A 10812-nucleotide genomic window follows, 5' to 3' on the forward strand; every position below is an offset into this window, starting at 1 on the left:
CCCCCACTGGGCCACGCCGCCCTGGCGTCTGGTGGCCCTGTGGCCCCCCTCTGGTGGCTCTCAGGTGTTCTGGAAGCTTCGTGGAATTATAAGATCGTGGGCGTTGATTTCGTCCAATTCCGAGAATATTTCCTTACTAGGATTTCTGAAACCTAAAACAGCAGAAAACAGGAACTGGCACTTCGGCATCTCGTCAATAGGTTAGTTCCGGAAAACACATAAAATCATCATAAAGTGTGAACAAAACATGTAGGTATTGTCATAAAATAAGCATGGAACATAAGAAATTATCGATACATCGGAGACGTATCAAACAACACCCCACCATGATAGTGTACACACCATGTGGACACACACAATTTTTTGGGTCATTCCCACACTCCGGGGCTCGCTTTCCAGGGAAACCCTAATCCATTGACCGTGCGGTCTGCAACATTGACTATTTGCCGTCAACGCATGCGCGTGTAGCCGGATGCACCCGGGGGTACAAAATTGGTTCAAAAAACACCCCACCATGATAGTGTAAACACCATTTGGACACACACACAATTTTTTTGGGTCATTCCCACCCTCCGAGACTCGCTTTCGAGGGAAACCCTAATCCATTGACAGTGCGGTCTACAACATTGATAAATTGCCGTCAGCGCATGTGCGTGTAGCCGGACGCACCCGGGGGTACAAAATTGGTACAAACAACACCCCACCATGATAGTGTACACACCATGTGGACACACACGATTTTTAGGGTCATTCCCACACTCTAGGGCTCGCTTTCCAGGGAAACCCTAATCCATTGAACGTGCGGTCTACAACATTGACTAATTGCTGTCAGCGCATGTGCGTGTAGCTCGACGCACCCGGGGGTACAAAATTTGTTCAAACAACACTCCACCATGATAGTGTACACACCATGTGGACACACACAATATTTTGGGTCATTCCCACCCTCCGAGGCTCGCTTTTCAGGGAAACCCTAATCCATTTACAAATTGCAGTCAGCGCATGTGCGTGTAGCCGGACGCACCCGGGGGTACAAGATTGTTTCAAAAAACTCCCCACCATGATAGTGTACACACCATTTGGACACACACAATTTTTTGGGTCATCCCCACACTCCGGGGCTCGCTTTCCAGGGAAATCCTAATCCATTGACCGTGCGGTGTACAACATTGACAAATTGCCATCAGCGCATGTGCGTGTAGCCGGACGCACCCAGGGGTAAAAAATTGGTTCAAACAACACCCCACCATGATAGTGTACACACCATGTGGACACACAAATTTTTTGGGGTCATTCCCACACTCCGGGGCTCGCCTTCTAGGGAAACGCTAATCCATTGACCGTGCGGTCTACAGCATTGACTAATTGCCGTCAGCGCATGCGCGTGTAGCTGGACGAACCCAGGGGGTACAAAATTGGTTCAAACAACACCCACCATAATAGTGTACACACCATGAGGACACACACAATTTTTTGGGTCATTCCCACCCTTAGATGATCGCTTTCCAGGGAAACCCTAATCCATTGACAAATTGCCGTCAGCGCATGTGCGTGTAGCCAGACGCACCCTGGGGTACAAAATTGGTTCAAACAACACCCCACCATGATAGTGTACACACCATCTGGACAAATACAATATTTTGGGTCATTCCCATCCTCCGAGGCTCGCTTTCCAGGGAAACCCTAATCCATTGACAAATTGCCGTCAACGCATGTGCGTGTAGCCGGATGCTCTCGGGGGTACAAAATTGGTTCAAAAAACACCCCACCATGATAGTGTACAGACCATGTGGACACACACAATTTTTTGGGTCATTCCCACACTCCGGGGCTCGCTTTCCAGGGAAACCCTAATCCATTGACCGTGCGGTCTACAACATTGACAAATTGCCGTCAGCGCATGTGCGTGTAGCCGGACGCACCCGGGGGTACAAAATTGGTTCAAACAACACCCCACCATGATAGTGTACACCCTGTGGACACACACAATTTTTTTTGTCATTCCCACACTCCGTGGCTCGCCTTCCAGGGAAACCCTGATCCATTGATTGTGCGGTCTACAACATTGACTAATTGCCGTTAGCGCATGCGCGTGTAGCCGGACGCTCCCGGGGGTACAAAATTGGTTCAAACAACTGTTATCACCAGAATTTGACCGGATCAGAGGTGGGCCGCGATCAAGATTGGGCTTGAAGAATATACATGGAAGAAATACGTGAACCGGCCTTGTACAAGAAAGTTTGGACTAGTTTGCCCGTGTATCTGTAAATATAGTAAGATACGTGTCGGTTAGTTAGAATTTGGCTCGTGCACGGTTGGGATTATTCCCACGTTAGAAAGTCTACGGACTATAAATATGTATCTAGGGTTATTGAGAAAAACAACAATCACGTTCATCACAAACCAATCTTGGCGCATCGCCGACCCCTTGTTTCGAGGGTTTCTTCCGGGTAAGCATCATGCTGCCTAGATCGCATCTTGCGATCTAGGCAGTATATGTTTATTCGTTGTTCATGCGTTGCTCGTTCTGAAGCCTTTTTGATGGCGAGCAACGTAGTTATCGTAGACGTGTTAGGGTTAGCATTGTTTTCGTCGTATCACATGCTTCCGTTCATGCAACCCTTAGACGTCTAGCCGTCCTTACACCTTTCTTAGGTGTAAGGGCGGCACCTTGCTTGATCATTGTTTAGTAGATCCGATCCGTTACGATCGCCCCTTGTTCTTCAAGGATTAGTTTAATATCTGCATAGTTAGGCCTTACAAACGGGTTGAATGATCCAGTGGCACGTAGGGTGTAGTTTGCTAACCCTAGACAAGATGTTCTGGGGATCAACTTAATGTTGATTTTTAGGCCTTGCCTAGGGTCGGTTTATTATCACCGTGCGTGGCTGCCAGGCTCAATCACGAGTAGGATGTTCCGATTATGAGGTGAAAACCCTAGATCGTCGTAGGTCGTTTTAGCTATATATCGATCAAGCAGGACCACCATGTGATCGTAGACCTCATACGAACCATGGGTGGATCGGCTCCTTGAGCCGATTCACAGGAAAACCTGAGAGCCGATCGAGGCTCGTATTTAATGTTTACATGTATGCCATGCAGGAAACTAAGCGAAGCAAATTCATCACCTTCCTGATCAGGTATAGATCAGGTGGCACGCCCTTGCACCAACATCGGGACGTGCGTACCAGGAGCTTTGCGGGCCGTCGCTCGGAGGGACCAGGGCCAGCCGCAGCCCTAGGTTGTTCCCGGCTCTTCGTGTTGCCAGCCGTAGCTCGCCGGTGGGTTTCGGACGCCAACACATTCTGGCACGCCCAGTGGGACAGTCTTCGACATCAACTGCGTCGCCATCTACATCTGAGATGGCGGAAGGTACTCCAGTCACGTACGAGGATCTGCCCGAGGAGCTCAAGAAGAAGTATGACGATGTCAAAGCTATCCTTGAAGCCGACCTCATCGGCTCTTTCCACAGGACCCGCTCACACGGCATCAGGTGGAGAGGGTTCACACCTGAAGGCGCGCTCGATGGAGTGGACCTGTCCACCCCTTCAGAAGAACGCACCAGATCCTTGCGTCAGGAAATCAATTTCATGGTAGCTCATTCGCTACACCGCCACTCCGAGAGCTTGGTGAACACTTTGGAGCGTGTCGCCCTTCGGGTGCTCCATGAAATCTTGAAGCATCAGTACTCTCCGTCAGGACCTGCTCTAGGGACTCACCAAGGAGAGCTACCACTCCAGAGCCGACCACCGCTGCCGTTCGCACTTCGCAGCGGCATCGAAGGTGCCGAGTACACCGGCATTCGTTGTCTACAAGATCGGTGGGGATCCTAGCGATTACCGGTTCTTGTACGAGGCGCCTAAGGAGATCCCTCACGGATACACGTGCACATACGTGCCAGACAGCAGTAACTGGGCACTCACGAACCAGGCTGCAATAGCAGGGACTTCCGGAACAGCAGGAGGAGCCTCTGGATCAGATCTTGAGAAGCAGACGTGGCTAGCTAAGTATGCCACTCCGGCGAACCTCCAGAGCTCAACTCCTGTAGCTAGCTCAGATCTTGAGAAGATAGCGTGGCTAGCTAAGTATGCCACGCCAGCGAATCTTCAGAGCTCCACTCCTGCAGCTAGCACTGCGGATCAGATCAGCACGATCTTGAGAGACCAGTTCGGCATGGTGCCGAAAAGGAGAGCAATCGGCTATTCCAAGCCGTACCCCAACGACTACGATTTGATCCCACTACCACCCAAATATCGGCTCCCTGAATTCTCTAAGTTTAGTGGGTCAGATGGCTCCAGCTCTATCGAGCATGTAAGCCGATATTTGGCTCAGCTGGGCACGATCTCAGCTGCAGATGCACTACGTGTGAGGTTCTTCGCACAGTCCCTCACAGGATCGGCTTTTGGGTGGTACACATCACTACCACCAGACTCGATCCGGACTTGGAAGCAGTTGGAGGAACAATTCCACATGCAGTATCACTCAGAAGCTTCCGAGGCTGGCATTGCCGATCTAGCACAGGTACGTCAGAAGCACGGAGAAACAGTGTCAGAATACGTCCAGCGCTTCAGGGCCGTTAGGAACCGATGCTATTCGGCTCGTTTGACTGAAAAAGAAGCAGTCGAGTTGGCGGTGGTGGGTCTTGCATCGTCGATCAAGGATATGGCTTCCCAAGCAGACTACCCTTCACTGGCGCATATGGTTCAGAAACTGTCATTATATGAACAGCGCCACGAGCATGCAGGACAAATTCAAGCGTGCAGTAGTCCTGGTTGAGACAGAGGAAGATGAAGGGTCTGCGGGAGATCAAGAGGTAGCAGTGGCTGAATGGACTCGGGGGGCAAGCCCCGTGTCCTGCAAGTGGGTTAAGCCACAAGGTCCGCCCAGAGGGTTTGATTTTGACGTAACTAAAGCTGAGCAAATTTTCGACCTCTTACTTAAGGAGAAGCAGCTAAAGTTACCCGAAGGCCTCAAAATCCCCACGGTACAGGAGCTGAACGGAAAGCCATACTGCAAATGGCATAACACGTTCACCCATAACACCAACGACTGCAGGGTGTGGCGTCAGCAGATCCAAATGGCGATAGAGCAAGGACGTCTAATTTTCAACCAGTACGCCATGAAAGTCGACACACACCCCTTCCCCGCTGTTAACACGGTGGAGTACGCTTACCCCGAGGGGTGCCAGCCAGGTTTCTCGTTGAGCATTAACATGGTCGAGCCTGGGCACTACTCTGGTAAGGGCAAGGGCGAGGGCAGCCGCTCTCGTAGCAAGGACAAGGAGGAAGCCGTTCCACGCGATCGGCTCCGGCACGATGGCAAACGTTACATCACTGAGGGAGAAGTGAAGAATGTGCGATATCAACGACCTCTCTCTGATCATCTCCTCAACAAATATGTAAGTCAGTACGACCAGCGCCGGCGGTACAACAGCGATGATGAAAGGGATCGTCTAGCTAGCAGGAGACACCATCGGCATGATCGCGATGAGGAGAGATACGAGCGCCGTGCCAAGGAAAGGTCAAGAGAACAAGACGACGTGGACAAGCACTGGGACTGTCCTTTCTTCAAACACTGCTGGGATTCAGGAATGAGCCGATTGCCTACAATCGGCAGCGCGAGAATGTAGACAGAAGAAGAAGGGCGCAACAGACGTGTCAGTGTTCAAACGTCTAGGGCCTCTCCCATCTAGGAACAAGCAAACTGAGTCCTCTCGGGAAGAAGACCTCGAGGAGTTAGAAGATGACTACGAAGAAGAAGAGGACAAGTACCACCAGCCAACGTGGTGCCCTGACGGACTCAGCCGTTCCCAAAAGCGTAGGGTTCGGCGACTGCGTGGCTTGGAGGAAGCTGAAAGGTTATACCTGCACACGCTAAGGAAGGCGCGGCCCGATCTGGCCGCGAAAATTCAACGAACCCTGGATGAAGAGGGTCGACCACAAAAGATGGAGTGGCGCCCCAAGCAAAGGAAAGCCGATGATGAGACATCGGCTAGTACAAACATGGTGTTCATCCTTCCAGCGGAGTTTTGTGCCCCAGGATTAGACGAAGCGCCTGTGGCCCAACTTGACTGCGGCCCACGGCCGGTTATCTTTGAGAAGCCACGTGAAAGGAGCTACAGACACCTGAAAGCCCTGTACTTACGAGGTTATATCAATGGGCAGCCTGTCAATAGGATGCTGGTGGACACCGGAGCGGCAGTCAACATCATGTCATACTCCATGCTACGTCGGTTAGGACGCTCTAGCTCGGATCTGATCAAGACCAACGTTACACTGAGCGATTTCAACGGCCAAGCATCTGATGCACAAGGTGTTCTGAACGTGGATCTGACCGTAGGGAGGAAAACCATCCCTACGACATTCTTCATTGTCGATAGCAAGAGCACTTACGCTGTCCTGCTAGGGAGAGATTGGATCCACGCCAACTGTTGCATTCCATCTACAATGCACCAATGCCTAATACAGTGGGATGGAGATGAAGTAGAAGTCGTCCATGCAGACGATACAGCCGAGATTTCAACGGCTGGCATGAATGTTTGGGAGACGGAAGGCCAAGAGCCACTCTCAGGCATCACTTTGGACGACTGCGAGTACATCGACGTGTCAAAAAACGGGGTGAGGCTGGTCTTATCCACTGGCCTGACCGTGTAACAAGAGCAAAGTCTATGAACGTACATGGGAAGGCCGATCCTTGTGATCGGCCCCAAAAAATGAAAAGTAATGATCTTGTCTCAAGCATGTCACGTAATCATAGTGAAGCACGAACAAGATGTAAACCTCTTTTGAGCAATGCAATCAAGTTGGGGGCCGATTCCAGCAATCGGCCCATTTTATCCTTGCCATGCGTTTTGCCTGTGTTCAGCGTCGATCTAACAGGTGACGGAAAGCTAGGGTATGGGTTTACATCGGCTGATGAGCTGGAAGAAGTCGACATTGGTCCTGGGGATAAGCCACGACCAACTTTCATCAGCAAGAAGTTAGATCCCCATCTCAGGAGCCAGATGATAGCTCTATTAATAGAGTACCCAGATTGCTTTGCATGGGATTACACAGAGATGCCTGGGTTAGACAGGAGCATCATTGAGCATCGGCTCCCTCTCAAGAAAGGCTTTCGGCCATTCCAACAACGACCACGTCAGATGAAGGCCGAAATTCTCGAAGAAGTCAAGAAAGAGATCGAGAAAATGTTAGCCGCCGGGTTCATCAGGCCATGCAGGTATGCTGAATGGATCTCCAGTATTGTACCTGTGGAGAAAAAGGACGGCCGATGGCGTGTGGCTATAGATTTCCGAGATCTCAACAGAGCCACGCCAAAGGATGAATATCCAATGCCTGTGGCAGAAACATTGATCAACGCAGCTGCTGGCCACAAGGTGTTAAGCTTCATGGATGGCAATGCCGGCTACAACCAAATCTTCATGGCTCCAGAAGATATACACAAGACTGCATTCCGAGTACCAGGATCAGTAGGCTTGTTCGAATATGTGGTCATGACTTTTGGTTTGAAGAATGCCGGTGCAATGTACCAACGAGCCATGAATTATATTTTTCATGATCTGATCGGCAAGTTGGTGGAAATCTACATCGATGACGTGGTGGTCAAGTCTGTCTCCATGAAAGGACACTTGGATGATTTGCGACGCATCCTAGACCTAACTCGGAAATTCGAACTTAGAATGAATCCAAAGAAGTGTGCCTTTGGTGTGACGGCCGGTCAGTTCCTAGGTTTTCTTGTTCATGAACGAGGAATTGAGATCGGCCTGAAAAGTCAGGAGGCAGTGCGTACCATGCAGCCGCCTACCACGAAGAAGGAGCTCCAACGTCTGATCGGCAAGATCAATTTCGTCCGGCGATTCATCTCTAATCTCTCAGGACGAATTGAGCCGTTCATGGCGTTGGTCAAGATTAAGTCTGATGACGAGTTTCTTGGGGGCGAAACAGCAGGCGTTTGACGAGATTAAGCGGTATCTAACAACACCGCCTGTACTAGTTCCGCCTTAGCAGGACAGGCCGTTCTATATCTACCTATCAGTAGCTGACATGTCCATTGCTTCAGTGGTGGTTCAACTCTACGAGGGCGTTGAAAAGGTTGTATTCTACCTCAGCAGAAGGATGTTGGATGCAGAGACAAGGTATCCTGAGGTTGAGAAGTTATGCCTCTGCCTGTTCTTTACCTGCACCAAGCTCCATCACATCCTTTTGACAGCAGAAATCATCGTCATATGCAAGTCAGACGTTGTCAAGCACATGCTGTCGGCTCCTGTTTTGAAAGGCCGACTTGGTAAGTGGATGTTTGCGTTATCGGAGTTTGATCTCCGGTATCAGCCTGCAAAGGTAGTCAAGGGACAAGCGTTGGCCGATCTCATAGCTGAACGGATCAATACTAATATAGCAGCACTATTTGTACGTGCATGGGCTATGTTCTTCGATGGGTCGGCTTGTGACGATGGTTGTGGCATCGGCATTCTGCTCGTGTCGCCTCGGGGGGCAACATACTCCTTCTCCATCAGATTATCTACCCCTTGCACAAACAATGTCGCTGAGTATGAGGCAGTACGCAAGGGACTGGAGTTGCTGCTGGAAGCCGGGGCAGAAGCGGTGGAGCTTTTTGGAGACTCAAAGTTGGTGATTTCCCAGCTCACGGACGAATACAAGTGCGAGAGTGAGTCGCTCTTCCCATATTGGATGGAATGTTGTGAGCTGATGACACATTTTCGGTACATCAATTTCAATTGGGTCCCAAGATCTCAGAATACCGATGCCAATGATCTCGCGCAAATGGCGTCAGGGTACAAGGACATACCAGACGGGTCAGAAGTTCAGGTGCAGTTCCTGGAACAGGATGATTGGAGAGCCGATATCTTCAATTACTTGAAGGATTCGGCTCGGGGGCACCTAAACGGATAAGATACAAGGCCATGAAATATGTCCTTATAGGAGATGACATGTTCTACAGGACGTTGGAAGGGTTATTACTCAAATGCCTGGGACCAACTGAGTCAAATCGGCTCTTACATGAGGTGCACGAAGGCACCTGTGGAACTCACCAATCGGCTCATAAGATGAAGTGGTTGATTAGGCGATCAGGGTTTTATTGGCCCACCATGCTTGAGGGTTTTATTGGCCCACCATGCTTGAGGATTGCTTCAAGTACTACAAGCGATGCCAAGCGTGTCAGATGTTCGGGAAAATTCAGATGGTACCCGCATCAGCTATGAATCCCATCATCAAGCCTTGGCCATTCCGAGGTTGGGGCATGGATATGATCGGCAAAATCCATCCTGCGTCGAGCAAAGGCCACGAGTGGATCCTGGCCATTACAGATTACTTCACCAAATGGGTGGAGGCCGTCCCTATGAAGAAGGTAAAATCAGAAGATGTTATCAAATTTGTCAAAGAACACGTCATTCATAGGTTCGGGATTCCCCAAACAATCACGACCGATGGAGGTTCGGTATTTATTTCTAAAGAATTCAGAAAATTCTGCGATGACATGGGGATTAAGCTGATCTGATCATCTCCATACTATGCTCAAGCTAACGGGCAAGCTGAAGCGTCTAATCAGAGCCTGATCAAGCTGATCAAGAGGAAGATTGACGAGAACCCTAGGGTTTGGCATGAAACACTGTCAGAAGCTTTGTGGGCCTACCGCATGTCATGCCATGGAGCCATAAAGACTTCGCCTTACCAGCTCGTCTATGGCCAGGAAGCCGTATTGCCTTGGGAAATTACGGCTGGATCAAGACGTGTCACGTTTCAGAATGATCTAACAGCTGAAGAATATGCAGCTTTGATGAGTGACACTATTGAGGATGCAACGGAACTTAGACTTTGGTCGTTAGAAAAGATTAAAGAGAATAAAGCTAAGGTAGCTCGTGCATACAATAAGAAGGTGAGACCGAAGGAGTTCCAAGTTGGTGATCTAGTATGGGAAGCAGTGTTGCCATTAGGAACCAAGGATAAAGCATATGGCAAATGGTCTCCTAATTGGCACGGTCCATACAAAGTCGTTCAAGCCTTGAAGGGTAATGCATACATGCTGGAGCAGCTGGACGGCGCTAAGTTCCCGGTAGCTGTCAACGGTCAACATCTCAAGAGATATTTCCCAAGCATGTGGGATGACGAACGGTGAAATTTGGGGGGCCGATTCATGAAATCGGCCAGTAAAAAAAATTTGATATACAAATCATAGCCGATGCGCAGACATCGACTTGAGAGATATGGATATCAGTACAGCCAATGCATGGACATCGACTTTAGAATGACAAAAAAGCCGATGTGTAGCCATCGACTCTAGACAGAACGAGCTCAAAAGGAAAATTGAGCAGGTTAACGGATCAATCTCATGCCAGAGTTCATGGCATCTGAGGTGATTCTCCCGTTGGATTTGCTGAATCTGCGCGTTTGAGACCGGGAGATGGCGTGGACACGAGTTGGATTTGTTGACCATGTGAATAGGCAACTTTTATGGCCTTAAAGCATGTTTATGGCATAAGCCGATGCCCTGCCATCGGTTCTTTGTGCAGCAACTCCGTTTGACAATCGGCAAAATTAACGAGAAAGCAGAGTTAATGGGGAAATATTTTCTTCATTAATAAGGAGATTTCTTACAAGGAAAGAGCCGATTGCTCAAGGGAGGAAGAACAAAAGAAGGGCCTATTGGCCAATCTACTACTACTAGACCTATACTAGTAGACCCTACTCTACGGGCCGTCGCTGCCCTCATCGTCGGAGCTCTCGTCGGCACTGCTGCCGGCGAGCTCCTCGTCGCTGCTCCCATAGTCCTCTATGGGAGCCTCCTCCTCCTCCT

Source organism: Lolium perenne, chromosome 6, assembly GCF_019359855.2.
Source record: "Lolium perenne isolate Kyuss_39 chromosome 6, Kyuss_2.0, whole genome shotgun sequence".
Taxonomy (NCBI): domain Eukaryota; kingdom Viridiplantae; phylum Streptophyta; class Magnoliopsida; order Poales; family Poaceae; genus Lolium; species Lolium perenne.